At 40.1% G+C, this 15,387-nt stretch overlaps 1 pseudogene; it reads left to right on the plus strand.

Moving 5' to 3' along the window:
* Positions 1-1,440: 1,440 nt before the first annotated feature.
* LOC133609873 (uncharacterized) overlaps positions 1,441-15,387 on the plus strand; it is a 29,480-nt pseudogene continuing 15,533 nt past the window's right edge.

Raw genomic sequence — 15,387 nt, forward strand, 5'->3', positions numbered from 1 at the left:
GTTTAATTCGCCAAAATTCACCCATTTAGAGTTCGGAAATCGGTTAAAAAAATATATGGTCTTTTTTCTGCAACGTCAAGGTATATATTGACGCTTACATAGGTCTGGTGATAATGTTCCCCTTTAAGTTAAGGATAAGTTTGTTTGCAGTTGATTTCCTGCTACACATATTAGTCTCATCTACAATTCATGTCTGCTGTTGTTTTTATGTGTGAAGTTCATATTTTGTCTGTGAAGTTGACCGGGAGGAAGTCGCTACTACCACAAAATAAAATACAAGTCGCAACACCATAAAAATGAGTGTTTTTTACGTGAAAGTAAAGGAAAGTAATATAATGGATGTATATAGTGTAATATATTTGTAATCTTTTAATGGCTGTTAAGTAGAGGAGACACGGACATCAGCGTGGATCTACAGGAGCTTTATTTTTCAACTCACGTGTAAGCAAATGCGTCACAGAGTGAATCCCGGTCCTTCAAAATTGCTATTTCTTTGGAATCAAAGTAAATAATATATACAAATAAAAATATATATATTACATATAGCATTATTATACTATTGTTTGAGCACTACTGATAAGTGATGCACCAAAAATCCAGTCGTCTTAAATAGACTTTGCTCACCAAAACCGGATGTTGTGGTTGTGGGACTTTGGAGCGTTTGGACTGTCAAAAACAATCAGATCTTTGTCACTTGAGGGCAAACAAATAATCAGATTTGGTGTGCAGTGTAAACGGGTCATAAGACCTGCTCAGTGGCCTTGTGGTTAGAGTGTCCGCCCTGAGACTAAAAGGTCGTGAATTCAAACCCCAACCGAGTCATACCAAAGAATGGGACCCACCGCCTCCCTGCTTGGCACTCAGCATCAAGGGTTGAAATTGGGGGTTAAATCACCAAAATGATTCCCGAGCGCAGCCACTGCTGCTGCTCACTGCTCCCCTCACGTCCCAGGGGGTGAACATGGGGATGGGTCAAACGCAGAGGATAATTTCACCACACCTAGTGTGTGTGTGACTATCGTTGGGACTTTAACTTTAAAATGATACCGAAGATATATTTTAATGACTCACTCATTTAATCACATCAAGGATTGTTCGTTACATTTGTTTACCTTCATAAATCATGTGCTGTGTGTTCTTAATTGAAAATACGAAATAAAGAGAAACATTTGATAGTTTCATCTTTTATATAGGCATAAGGCATTTCAAGAAATACAATATTAATAACTATATATGTATATGCCAATAATAATGTAAGATGAGGGTGCGAATGCACAATGTTATTAATGTACTCTTCTCTTATTATAAACAGGAGGCTGCAACAACAATGCCAACACACAGCAATTCCACTCAATCTAGGCCAAGCTGGCTGTACACTGTGGCATTGAACCCAGCAAAACTGGAAATGCCACAGCACAAGACAACACTAAGATCCTCCCTATGACGAAGGACTCGGAGGACAGCATTCCAGATGCCTTTGAGGTGGTGCCACCTCAGAACTGTCCCTTCCCGGACAACCGTGTCACATACATTGGTGGCTGGGTGGTATAAGAAACATTCTCACCAGGCTAACGTGTCACACATGTAGATTTGTCTTAGTTACTACGGTCATACAACTTATTAATGAATAAACAATGGTGGACTTGTTATGTCTTTCATGAATATTCACAGTGTCAAGGTGTGCAAGTTGCAGCATGTCCACGTTGAATAATAGGGTCCCAGAATAGAGCCCTGAGGAACCCCACAGGTCATAGCCATTTGGTCAGAGACACAGTTACCAATTCCAACAAAGTATGTCCTGTGATCGAGATAGGACTTGAACCAGTTAAGAGCAGAACCGGATATTCCCACCCACTTTTGTAACCTCTGTAATAAGATAGTATGGTCAACGGTGTCAAAGGCAGCCCTCAGGTCCAGCAGAGCCAAGACTGAGACTTGTCCTGCATCCGCACAGGCGGATATCATTTGTCCCTGTATCACTGTATCAGTGCTGTGGTGGGACCTAAAGCCTGATTGGAAAGTATCAAACACATTGTTAAACAGGAGAAAGTCACCCAGCTTTTGGTAGTGATGTACGGAAAGATGTACTGAAATTTCAATACGGCCGATACCAGCTCTTTATGCTCTAATATCCATTCTCAAGTCAAAATATTGATAGTTTTGATACTTTAGTTATTTGAGATAATGTATATCATGAACATGAACACAGTGTAAAGTTACTAAATCACTGAGAGCTTGGCAAAATGAAACGCGATTGGTGGGAACTACTTTTTCTCCCGCAGAGGTAAGTACGTACGTTGTGCTGCGCTCAGTCATTCAGTCGGTCATTTGTTTATGAAAATTACCGGCAAGTAAAATGAGTCAGTCAGTATTATAAAACAGCAAGTGTATGTTTCCTTTTATGTAGACTATTTGAAGACACTTCATACAGAGTTGAATATAGACAAGATAATGCATTTAGTGCAGAATATCACCATTATTTGTTTCGCTCTCTGACTTTATATCGTTTGAAGATGATTCCCCAAGATCAGCAACACTTAAAATGCACTCCTTTTTAAACATTACCAGACCCATTAAGTATATTTGCGTAAAGTATCAGTATCGGACCCGTATTGCCGATACCAGCCTGGATTTTACTCGGTATCAGATCTGAATTAAAATCAGTGGTATTGCACATCACCAGCTTTTGAGAGACACCTTTTTTCAGGACTTTGCCCAAAATTGGCAGGTTTGATATGGGCAGATTGTTGTTCAATACTGTGGCATAAAGACTATTACTTTTACCATTATAAGGTTCCATCGATCCATCCATTTTCTACCGCTTGTACCTTTATAATAAAAATGTTTACTGGTCTGTACAAAATGATTGTTGTTTACGGCGGTCACTCACCCTGTCTGGTCAACACGTACGTGCAGAGAACGCGTGCACACGTACAAAAGCAGTCCAAGAGAGGCAACAAACAATTTGCAATCATGCTATTGTTAGGATAGGATTTACATTCAATGACAGCTAACGCTAACTATCCATCCATCCAGCCATCCATTTTCTACCGCTTGTCCCTTTTGGGGTCGCGCGGGGTCGCTGGAGCCTATCTCAGCTGCATTCGGGTGGAAGGCGGGGTGCACCCTGGACAAGTCGCCACCTCATCACAGGGCCAACACAAATAGACAGACAACATTCACACTCACATTCACACACTAGGGACCATTTAGTGTTGCCAATCAACCTATCCCCAGGTGCATGTCTTTGGAGGTGGGAGGAAGCCGGAGTACCCGGAGGGAACCCACGCAGCATGCAAACTCCACACAGAAAGATCCCGAGCCCGGGATTGAACTCAGGACTACTCAGGAGCTTCGTATTGTGAGGCAGATGCACTAACCTATCCAAGTGTTACGTACGTATGTAGTTACATCATTACGGTCTAGAAGCTGAAAGAAGGAGGGATATGCTGTGTGAAATAAATTGGAAAGTTAGCGCCCTCGAGACATCGGTATAAATGTTGCAAACAGCCCCTTTAAGGCCTTTGGAAATGTTCCAGTCTGAAGTGAGACGTTAACTAGATGAAGGAATTGTGGTGACAAACTGCTCAGCACAGACTTTAGAAATCTAGTGGGTAACTCATCAAGGTGTGTGTATGTTACATATGGTGCCGTCTCCAAGCAGAAGAAAATCTTTGACCTTGGCTCTTGGCACAGTTGTTCTGTCCATCTGACACTTTGTGCTGACTTCACCCATTTTATAGTTTTATTTCTGTTTGTGATAGTCAGTCATATCTGGCAGTTCTGCCTTGCATGGGTTAGAGTCCAAGCCAGGGTTAAATTCCAAGCCAGGGTTGGATCAGGAAGTAAAAACCAAAGCTGAAGCAATTCATGTGATTGACTCGCTGTGGCCAAAGTACTAAAAGTGGGAGGAGGGGAAAGATTATGAGGCTGAATCTTCTGGTGGCAAAGCATCCAAGAAAAGGAAAGTGACATGTGAAATTAGACACGGTAAAGCCAAACATTGACTGGACGCTTGATCCAAGCTGCTTAACCGCAGTGACCATCATGAGAGATAAAGATGGTACATTTCAGCATGATAGGATCTGCCGCTATGAATATTACTGAGTTACCTGTTACATCTCAGGGCAACAGGTGTGTACTTGTGGTTAGGGACTATGTCAACCTTTTCCAGCGTGCCATTACAGTAGCAAAATGTATGTTTGAGGACAATATCAGACAACATGGGTTGCCAGAGTGTAGTCACACAAACCAGGAAGGCAATTTGAGTCAGACCTTGTAAAACCTTGCTGGAATAGTTACCTCTACTGCCCCCCAGTGGCCGTTAGAAAGGATGCATACATTTTGTGTTGAAGTCCTTAAAGCTGTCTATCACTTTTTGTCTTGTCCTTTGTGTCCCAGATGAAGTGATTAGTGGCTCGGGAGAGGATAGGCGGGGCATTAGCTCAGCAACATTCTTCTTTTCTTTTCTTTTTTTTCTATACAAGAACTTTGCTGACAAAGTGCAAGTGTTTGTGGGCGTTACTGTACATGTTGGTATTGATCACACCACCCAGGAAATACAGGGGAAGTTTTCAAGATCATTCAATGATTTTAACTTTCATTTTGTGAACAATATAAACATATATGAACACAACAATGTAAGACATAGTAACAATGTTGTGTATTTACTGGCGTCACTGATGTGTGCTCCTTTCCAGAGTCGTGTGGAGAGAGAGTTTGTTCCAACCAGGGTTCGGAGTCGGTAGGGATGATGTTTGATAAGAAATGATCGAGTTCGAGCCCATTATCGAATCCTCTTATCGAACCGATTCCTTATCGATTCTCTTATCGAATCCAGATAGGTTGTTGTATGTGGAAAAAAACACAATATTTGGTTTAACAAAAGCTCACTTTTATTTTATAATAAAAAAATAAAAAAATAAATCAATATTGACTGTTGTTACCCCCCCTAAAAAAACAAAATAAAATAAATAAATATTGACTGTATATACAGTAACACAAAAACAACCCGCCTCTGTGATCACTATAGGTGGCCTAGTGGTTAGAGTGTCCGCCCTGAGATCGGTAGGTTGGGAGTTCAAATCCCGGCCGAGTCATACCAAAGACTATAAAAATGGGACCCATTACCTCCCTGCTTGGCACTCAGCATCAAGGGTTGGAATTGGGGGTTAAATCACCAAAATGATTCCCGGGCGCAGCCACCGCTGCTGCCCACTGCTCCCCTCACCTCCCAGGGGGTGATCAAGGGTGATGGGTCAAATGCAGAGAATAATTTCGCCACACCTAGTGTGTGTGTGACAATCATTGGTACTTTAACTTTAACTTTAACTTTAAATAATAATATAGTGTTAAATAAAATCAGTGCCTTGGGCAAAAAACTGAAAATAACACAGCTCTCCAAAAAGTGCACTTCTGCTGCTATTGGAACATACTAGCTACACACACTATGACACTAAGAACGCCACAGTCATCAATCAACAATTCTGCAGTCCTGGTTGACATAAGAGGTAACCTTATTTTAGCCTAAAGGCTACAAGGGGTGGTATAGCTCGGTTGGTAGAGCGGCCGTGCCAGCAACTTGAAGGTTGCAGGTTCGATCCCCGCTTCCGCCATCCTAGTCACTGCCGTTGTGTCCTTGGGCAAGACACTTTACCCACCTGCTCCCAGTGCCACCCACACTGGTTTAAATGTAACTTAGATATTGGGTTTCACAATGTAAAGCGCTTTGAGTCACTTGAGAAAAAGCGCTATATAAATATAATTCACTAATTCACTTCACAAGTGAGCAGATATGGAAATTAAAGGCCTACTGAAACCCACTACTACCGACCACGCAGTCTGATAGTTTATATATCAATGATGAAATCTTAACATTGCAACACATGCCAATACGGCCGGGTTAGCTTACTAAAGTGCAATTTTAAATTTTGCGCGAAATATCCTGCTGAAAACGTCTCAGTATGATGACGCCTGCGCGTGACGTCACGGATTGTGGAGGACATTTTGGGACAGCATGGTGGCCAGCTATTAAGTCGTCTGTTTTCATCGCAAAATTCCACAGTATTCTGGACATCTGTGTTGGTGAATCTTTTGCAATTTGTTCAATGAACAATGGAGACAGCAAAGACGAAAGCTGGAGGTGGGAAGCGGTGTATTGCGGCAGGTGTTGTGCCGGATAACGCACCTCCGCCGTAGAATGCACCCCTTGACTGTTGTGCCGGATAACACAGCCGGTGTTTCATTGTTTACATTCCCGGAAGATGACAGTCAAGCTTTACCATTGGCCTGTGGAGAACTGGGACAACAGAGACTCTTACCAGGAGGACTTTGAGTTGGATACGCAGATGCGGTACCGTGAGTACGCATGCAGCTGCGGCTTCCAAACATTTGATCGCTTGCCCGTACGTGTGTGCCGCTATGTGCATGTCACGTACGTAACTTTGGGGACTTTGGGGAAATATATGAGCTGTATGAACTTTGGGGAGGTGAACGGTACTTTGGGCTGTGGGATTGAGTGTGTTGTGCAGGTGTTTGAGTTGTATTGGCGGGTTATTTGTTAGGTGTTTGTTATGCGGGATTAATTTGTGGCATATTAAATATAAGCCTGGTTGTGTTGTGGCTAATAGAGTATATATATGTCTTGTGTTTATTTACTGTTTTAGTCATTCCCAGCTGAATATCAGGTCCCACCCGCCTCTCACAGCATCTTCCCTATCTGAATCGCTCCCACTGCCCTCTAGTCCTTCACTCTCACTTTCCTTATCCACGAATCTTTCATCCTCGCTCATATTAATGGGGAAATCGTCGCTTTCTCGGTCCAAATCGCTCTTGCTGCTGGTGGCCGTGATTGTAAACAATGTGCGGATGTGAGGATAGGGTGACCATTTCCATGACACCAAAAAGGAGGACATTATGCGACATATCAATAAATTACTATGGTGTACATAGGACTCTGGTATACCTTATTTATAGTACAATTTTGAGTGGTTTAAAGATGATGTTTGTGTGCCTGAATAGGAAAAAATATTAAAGTCAAGTGTTTGTTAACAGTATTTGTATTTATTCAATACATTGTGGTGTTCAAAAAGTGACCACTGAGATGAATCTTTTCAAGTGCAGAGTGCCACAAAGCATAACATGTGTGGACTTAAATGTAGTTAACATATATAATTTAAAAAAAAAATGCCACAAAAATGTTTCCACATCAACATCAAGGCTGCTTGCTGCATATCTGGTTGCGTTATGCAGAATATGGGCCAAACAGTTTGCAGGGAGCACATCTTTTTGGCTCAGTTTCAGCTTCTGATACACACTGTTATGTTTGCCACAATTGACACTGGCATTGTCTGCTGCATATGCAGACATGTTTTTCACCTCTAAGCCAGACATCTTAAGTTTTGCCAGCAGCTGGTTTGTTATGGCTTCTGACGTTTCGTTGCTGTCACTATAAAAATCCAACAGGACATGTTGGATGCCTTCATCAAAGTGAAAATACCTTACCACAATGGGAAAACACTTGTTTGTTCCTTTATTTGAGGCGTCGGTTGCCACGGAGAAGGGTAGGTTGTTTTCTTTTATGTAGTCGGTATGTTCCTGTACCGAATAGTGAGCGATGACGTTCTCGCACAATGCCTTGGCTTTTGTTCGGCCACAGGCCATCCCTTTAGCTGTGGGCTAGGCACTGAAAATCTCCCGGTCCACTTTCATGCCGCAGTCTAAACTTCTGTAGGACTGGTGATGCTTTACAGCAGTGGTTCTCAACCCTTTTTTCAGTGATGTACCCCCTGTGAACATTTTTTTTAATTCAAGTACCCCCTAATCAGAGCAAAGCCTTTTTGGTTGAAAAAAAGAGATAAAGAAGTAAAATACAGCACTATGTCATCAGTTTCTGATTTATTAAATTGTATAACAGTGCAAAATATTGCTCATTTGTAGTGGTCTTTCTTGAACTATTTGGAAAAAAATATATAAAATAACTAAAAACTTGTTGAATCTTGCCGTTCAATCTTTAACATCAATATTTATGGAACATGTCTACAAAAAAAATCTAGCTGTCAACACTGAATATTGCATTGTTGCATTTCTTTTCACAGTTCTTTTTGACAGACATTTTAGTGAGGGTCAAACCATCATGGCATGGGGGAAACTCTGGGTTTATGGTAATGAATGGAATAGCCTACTTGATTTGATGTTCAGTTTATGAACTTACATTACATTACATACCCCCAGGGTACCATTTGAGAACCACTGCTTTACAGCATGGTACACCTTGCACAGCTCCGCAGCGGTTATCTTGTCATCCAGGGGCGACGAAACTTCACGAAAAAATATCCTCATTAAAGAGGTACCTGCCGCACATTTATTACTTGTATGTTTATCCGCGCACCCGCATGCCGTTCAATTGCAGCTTTCCCCTGACTACTTACGTCGACATCACATCGACAAAGTGTGCAGAAGCCACGGAATGAGTCTCGACTGCTTTTCGTTATAAATTTGTGCTCTTTTATCCATTCAGAATTAAACGAGGTCTTGCGTTTTGGCATGATGCTAACTTTCTGTCAATGTTATGCCGCAGCAGCACATGGACCCTTGTTTACTTTTTTAACCAATGATAAGCAGATTTGTATTCGACACCGCTCTTAGCCAATCATTTGATATGTTACTGCGTTGGGGGCATTTTTTACGGTCTTTGATTGGCTATTGCGCTGCAGCCCAGCAAAGATGAAGAAACTCCGCTCTTCAAGCCTAGTGCCTCAAAAAGGAGGACAAATACGTGTCCGGCTTGATGCTGCACCGGACGCCGGACAGGGCATTAAAAATCCGGAGTGTCCGGCCTAAATCCGGACACCTGGTCACCCTATGTGAGGAGCTCCACAACCTGTGATGTCACGCTACTCGTCTGCTACTTCCGGTGCAGGCAAGGCTTTTTTATCAGCGACCAAAAGTTGCAAACCTTATGGTCGATGTTCTCTACTAAATCCTTTCAACAAAAATATGGCAATATCGCGAAATGATCAAGTATGACACATAGAATGGACCTGCTATCCCCGTTTAAATAAGAAAATCGCATTTCAGTAGGCCTTTAATCTCCAATGTGACTAATGGCCACACGCAGTGTGCCTCTTGTACACTAGGGGGCGATTGTGGTCATTTCTGCTTGTTTCGCTACGTTAGAATGGCATAGAAGGAGAAAATGCTACATGCTAATGCTCCGGATCCAACAGAAAGAGGACATGTCCGGGGAAAAGAGGACGAATAAATAAAGTACAACTTTCCACTGCTTTTTGATGTTGTTGGTAATGTCTTAATATGTTTAAATGTCACCTGTGGTTATTAATATCGCCAGAGACATACCAAAAGATCGCTTTTTTTACTCAATTGTTTTAGGTGTTTTGCTGATTATTTGTCTCCAAACAGCCGGGATGTGCTGACGTCATGTCACGTGATTAAAGTGTCTTCTTTTAAGAACATTATGACACTCATTAAACAAGAAGGTGTTTATTTTACCATAACCTTTAAACATACTGACCTATTTTAGCTGTACTTTGTACATTTTTATGGTTAAAAAAGGCAGCTCAGTTGCCAGAATTTTACTGTAAAATGTACATTTGTTTTTTACTGTAAATAATAAAACAACAATTTTACAGTACATTTTTTATGGTTAAAAAGGCTGCTCAGTTGCCAAAATTTTACTGTAAAATGTATATTTGTTTTTTTTGCTGAAAATAAAAAAAACAGCAATTTTACAGTACATTTTTTGTGGTTAAAAAAGGCAGCTCAGTTGTCAGCATTTTACTGTAAAATTTACATTAGTTTTTTTTACTGTAAATAAAAAAAAAAGCAATTTTACAGTACATTTTGTATGGTTAACAAAGGCAGCTCAGTTGCCAGAATTTTACTGTAAAATCTAAAGGGACAAGCGGTAGAAATGGATGGATGGATGTACAATTGTTTTTTTACTGTAAATAAAAAAACAGCAATTTTACAGTAAAAAAAATGTATGGTTAAAAAGGCAGCTCAGTTGCCAGAATTTTACTGTAAAATTCACATGAGTTTTTTTTACGGTAAATACAAAAACAGCCATTTTACAGTACATTTTTTATGGTTAAAAAGTCAGCTCAGTTGCCAGAATTTTACTGTAAGATGTAAATTTTTTTTTTTATTATTTTAAATAAAAAACCCAGCAATTTTACAAAAAAATTTTTATGGTTAAAAAGGCACCTTAGTTGCCCGAATTTTACTGTAAAATGTCCTTTTTTTTAATTTTTACTGTAAATAAAATAACTGCAATTTTACAGTAAATTGTGGCACCTGAGCTTCCAGTTTTGTTTTGTTTTTGTTGTGTTTTTTTTTACCGCAAATCAACAACTGTAGATTTTTGGGTGTATTACTGTAAATGCCAAAACGGCACCACATTTTATTACAGTAAAACAAGTACTGTTTTTTTTTTCATTTAGAGAAAAATGCTGTAAAAACCACAGTAATTGAACAATTTTACCATTGAATCTATTGCTACTTTTACATTGCACAATTTGATGGATAACTTGCTTTGAAATAATTATTATTAGTATTTATTTCTATTTAAAACATGATTTGAATGTCTGATAATATATTATTGCATAATTAGACAATATTTAAGTTAACATAATTTGCGATTACATGGAGTACATCTATTTTTTTTCTGCCAAAATTAATTTAATGAACCTCTATGTTGCCTCTTTAGCACCTCCCTGTGGCCAGCAGTAATACAGCAGTCCTTGCTATGTTTGTTAAACCTTTGCAACAATAATACAGTTGAACAAAATAATTGTATGACGTGTGTATATTCAAACACGTCTGTTAATACATTAATACTGACACACTATTAATATTATCCTAGTATAAATATCACAACTACTTCATACTGACCTCAAAGAAGGAGGTCCTCAAAGAAGGAGGTCCGCCTCATAGTAATGCTTTATTATTCTTGTGCAGGGAAAAAAAATTATAACACACAAAGAGCTTCTTTCCTTCCTTCCTTCTTTCTCACACTCCTCTTTACTCTCTGTCATTGTGGAGAAATAAAAGAACCAAATACAAAACTATAAATAATTATTTTTTAATGTTGGATGAGGCTGCCCTCTGCTGTATTAAGGTGGTCCTATTAGACGCTGTATATTTGCTTGTACTTTAATCCAATATGGAGCCTATGTAATAAATATTAAAATGATGAATTATGTGTCCCAATGACAAGTGACATAATGTATAAACTGTCCATGCATTAAATAATTCCAATTATATAATTATACATTTTAACAAATATAGTGGTTGTGATGTAAATTAAACTATATGGTAAAAAATAAATTACGTTTTTTTTTAAACTAATTTAATTATTGATTAATGGATTATGGAGGTTACCCTCTAGTGGGTTCTTCAGATCACCACACACTTGCACGAGAGCCCGGTATTCAGGGTTCAACAATGTCTTTTATTGTGAACGCACACACGACAGCCTCTGCTCCGTGACTTTTCAGTCTTTTGGGCGTGTCGTCTTTCTGGCCTTCTCTCTCTCGCAATGTCCAGCGTCTGTGTCCGCTCACCAGCACCAACTCCAACGACGCGTCTCGGTCCGGCTGCTGCTAATAAGGGCGACAGGTGATTAGATAACCAGCCCCAGCTGGGCAATCCACTCACCTGCCGCTGGCTTCGAGGCCGGTCCTTACACACCCCGCTCTGCGGCAGGCCCGCAGACCACGCCCCCCTCCACATGGATCATTTGATGAAGGTTAAGGTCAAAGTAATTATTAATTATTTATATAGCACAATTTAAAAAAAACAACTACTGCACCATAGTAGTAGTGCAAATACAAATTAAAAAAAGGTTTAAAAATAGCAAATAATACAAATCAAGTACAACCAAGCTGGCACAAGACATTGAAACAAGGTTGAGAACTCGTTGAATTAGGTCCTGATGTTGAGCAACTCCAACATAACGTTGAAACAACATGCTTTCTGATGACGTTTAAGCAATGTTGGGTTCTGACGTTGATTTGAGCATTTAATTTTGGTCAATATCCCAACCATTATTCTACAACACAAACACAACATTGAAACAACATGCTTTTTGACAACGTTTATTCAATGTCAGGTTGTTCTAATGATATGACCATTGGAATTTGGTAATTTCCCAACCAACAACGTTGGACATCAACATCAACATTGTCTCAATTTACAAGTACAACTATTTTGCAACGTTGTTTCAAAGTCAGATTTAAAAGACATGTACGTATAACAAAGACATGCACCTGGGGATAAGTTGATTGGCAACACTAAATTGGCCCTAGTGTGTGGATGTGAGTGTGAATGTTGTCTGTCTATCTGTGTTGGCCCTGCGATGAGGTGGCGACTTGTCCAGGGTGTACCCCGCCTTCCGCCCGATTGTAGCTGAGATAGGCTCCAGCGCCCCCCGCGACCCCAAAGGGAATAAGCGGTAGAAAATGGATGGATGGATGGATGTACGTATAACCAATGTTGTATCAATGTCTTGTGCCTGCTGGGAAATAAACAATAACATGGGTATAGAAATGAAATAGGGACTATCCATCAAATAATAAAAAGGCATAAATAAAAACATAAAAGTGTTAAACACCAGCAAAAAAAAAAAAAGTCATGATTTAAAAAGTCTTGATAATTAATAACGTAATTTTACAGTTTAATCAATCTGTTATTCTATCTTGTGAAAAAACCTTTACAATTGAGCGAGATCATTTACTGTTGGTCTACATGGATGGCCAAGTCAAAAAGTTATTCTATGGTTGTCGTCACACTTTGCCTCTCAGCCATCACTGGTACTCTTCATTGGTGAGTAGCAAACGGCATATGTTGACCACATACAGACAAATCAGGGCATCTACAGGGTTGAGCGATCAACAATTATACCAAAGACTACAAAAAATGGGAGCCATTACCTCCCTGCTTGGCACTCAGCATTAAGGATTGGAATTGGGGGTTAAATCACCAAAAAATGATTCACGGGCGCGGCCACATCTGCTGCTCACTGCTCCCCTCCTAATTCCACGACTGTATATATCGGTATCGGTTGATATCGGAATCGGTAATTAAGAGTTGGACAATATCGGAATATTGGATATCGGCAAAAAAGCCATTATCGGACATCTCTAATAATATATAAATAATAAATGTCAGTGTTTGTCTGTAAATAACAATATATAGATAATACATGTCAGTGTTTATGTGTAAATAACATATATAAATAATACATGTCAGTGTTTATCTGTAAATAACAATATATAAATACCGTATTTTTCGGAGTATAAGTCGCACCTGATGAAAATGCATAATAAAAAAGGAAAAAAACATATATAAGTCGCACTGGAGCCCGGCCAAACTATGAAAAAAACTGCGACTTATAGTCCGAAAAATACGGTAATAAATGTCAGTGTTATCTGCCAACCTGGAGGAGATGTTCGCCAAATGAAAATCTCTCCCTGTCTGCCAGTCCAAATATCCTTAAATACTTTTCACATGGAGACACTTGCACTTTGGTGTTCTTGCCTTGGGGCGGACAGTTTGTACGAATGCAGACAACATATTTCCTTAGTGGAATAGTCACCTAACAGATTCTGTGACCAAGCACAATCGTGTAAGAAAAATGTACACACTCCACTATAAAGATATATGCTTGTGTTGTTTAACGGCATCATAAATTACAAACCCCGTTTCCATATGAGTTGGGAAATTGTGTTAGATGTAAATATAAATGGAATACAATGATTTGCAAATCATTTTCAACACATATTCAGTTGAAAATGCTACAAAGACAACATATTTGATGTTCAAACTGATAAACTTTTTTTTTTGTGCAAATAATCATTAACTTTAGAATTTGATGCCAGCAACACGTGACAAAGAAGTTGGGAAAGGTGGCAATAAATACTGATAAAGTTGAGGAATGCTCGTCAAACACTTATTTGGAACATCCCACAGGTGAACAGGCTAATTGGGAACAGGTGGGTGCCATGATTGGGTATAAAAACAGCTTCCCAAAAAATGCTCAGTCTTTCACAAGAAAGGATGGGGCGAGGTACACCCCTTTGTCCACAACTGCGTGAGCAAACAGTTTAAGAACAACGTTTCTCAAAGTGCAATTGCAAGAAATTTAGGGATTTCAACATCTACGGTCCATAATATCATCAAAAGGTTCAGAGAATCTGGATAAATCACTCCACGTAAGCGGCATGGCCGGAAACCAACATTGAATCACCGTGACCTTCGATCCCTCAGATGGAACTGTATCAAAAACCGACATCAATCTCTAAAGGATATCACCACATGGGCTCAGGAACACTTCAGAAAACCACTGTCAGTAAATACAGTTTGTCACTACATCTGTAAGTGCAAGTTAAAGCTCTACTATGCAAAGCGAAAGCCATTTATCAACAACATCCAGAAACGCCGCCGGCTTCTCTGGGCCCGAGATCATCTAAGATGGACTGATGCAAAGTGGAAAAGTGTTCTGTGGTCTGACGAGTCCACATTTCAAATTGTTTTTGGAAATATTCGACATCGTGTCATCCGGACCAAAGGTGTAGCGAACCATCCAGACTGTTATCGACGCAAAGTTCAAAAGCCAGCATCTGTGATGGTATGGGGGTGTATTAGTGCCCAAGGCATGGGTAACTTTCACATCTGTGAAGGCACCATTAATGCTGAAAGGTACATACAGGTTTTGGAACAACATATGCTGCCATCTAAGCGCCGTCTTTTTCATGGACGCCCCTGCTTATTTCAGCAAGACAATGCCAAGCCACATTCAGCACGTGTTACAACAGCGTGGCTTCTTAAAAAACGAGTGCGGGTACTTTCCTGGCCCGCCTGCAGTCCAGACCTGTCTCCCATCGAAAATAACATGCAAATTAGTAACATATTGGCTCCTTAACTAGTCATTATTAAGTACTTATTAACGCCTTATTCGGCATGGCCTTATTATAACCCTAACCCTCTAACCCTGACCCTCTAACCCTGACCCTAACCCATACTTGCCAACCCTCCCGGTTTTCCCGGGAGACTCCCGAATTTCAGTGCCCCTCCTGTAAATCTCCCGGGACAACAATTCTCCCGAATTTCTCCCGATTTCCACCCGGACAACAATATTGGGGGCGTGCCTTAAAGGCACTGCCTTTAGCGTCCTCTACATCCTGTCTTCACGTCCGCTGTTCCTCCAAACAAACAGCGTGCCGGCCTAGTCAAACAATATTTGCCGCTTTTACATACACTTAAGTGAATGCAACGCATACTTTGTCAACAGCCATGCAGGTCACACTGAGGGTGGCCGTATAAACAACTTTAACACTGTTACAAATATGTGCCACGCTGTGAACCCAC

The sequence above is a fragment of the Nerophis lumbriciformis genome, linkage group LG07 (assembly GCF_033978685.3).
Source record: "Nerophis lumbriciformis linkage group LG07, RoL_Nlum_v2.1, whole genome shotgun sequence".
NCBI lineage: Eukaryota > Metazoa > Chordata > Actinopteri > Syngnathiformes > Syngnathidae > Nerophis > Nerophis lumbriciformis.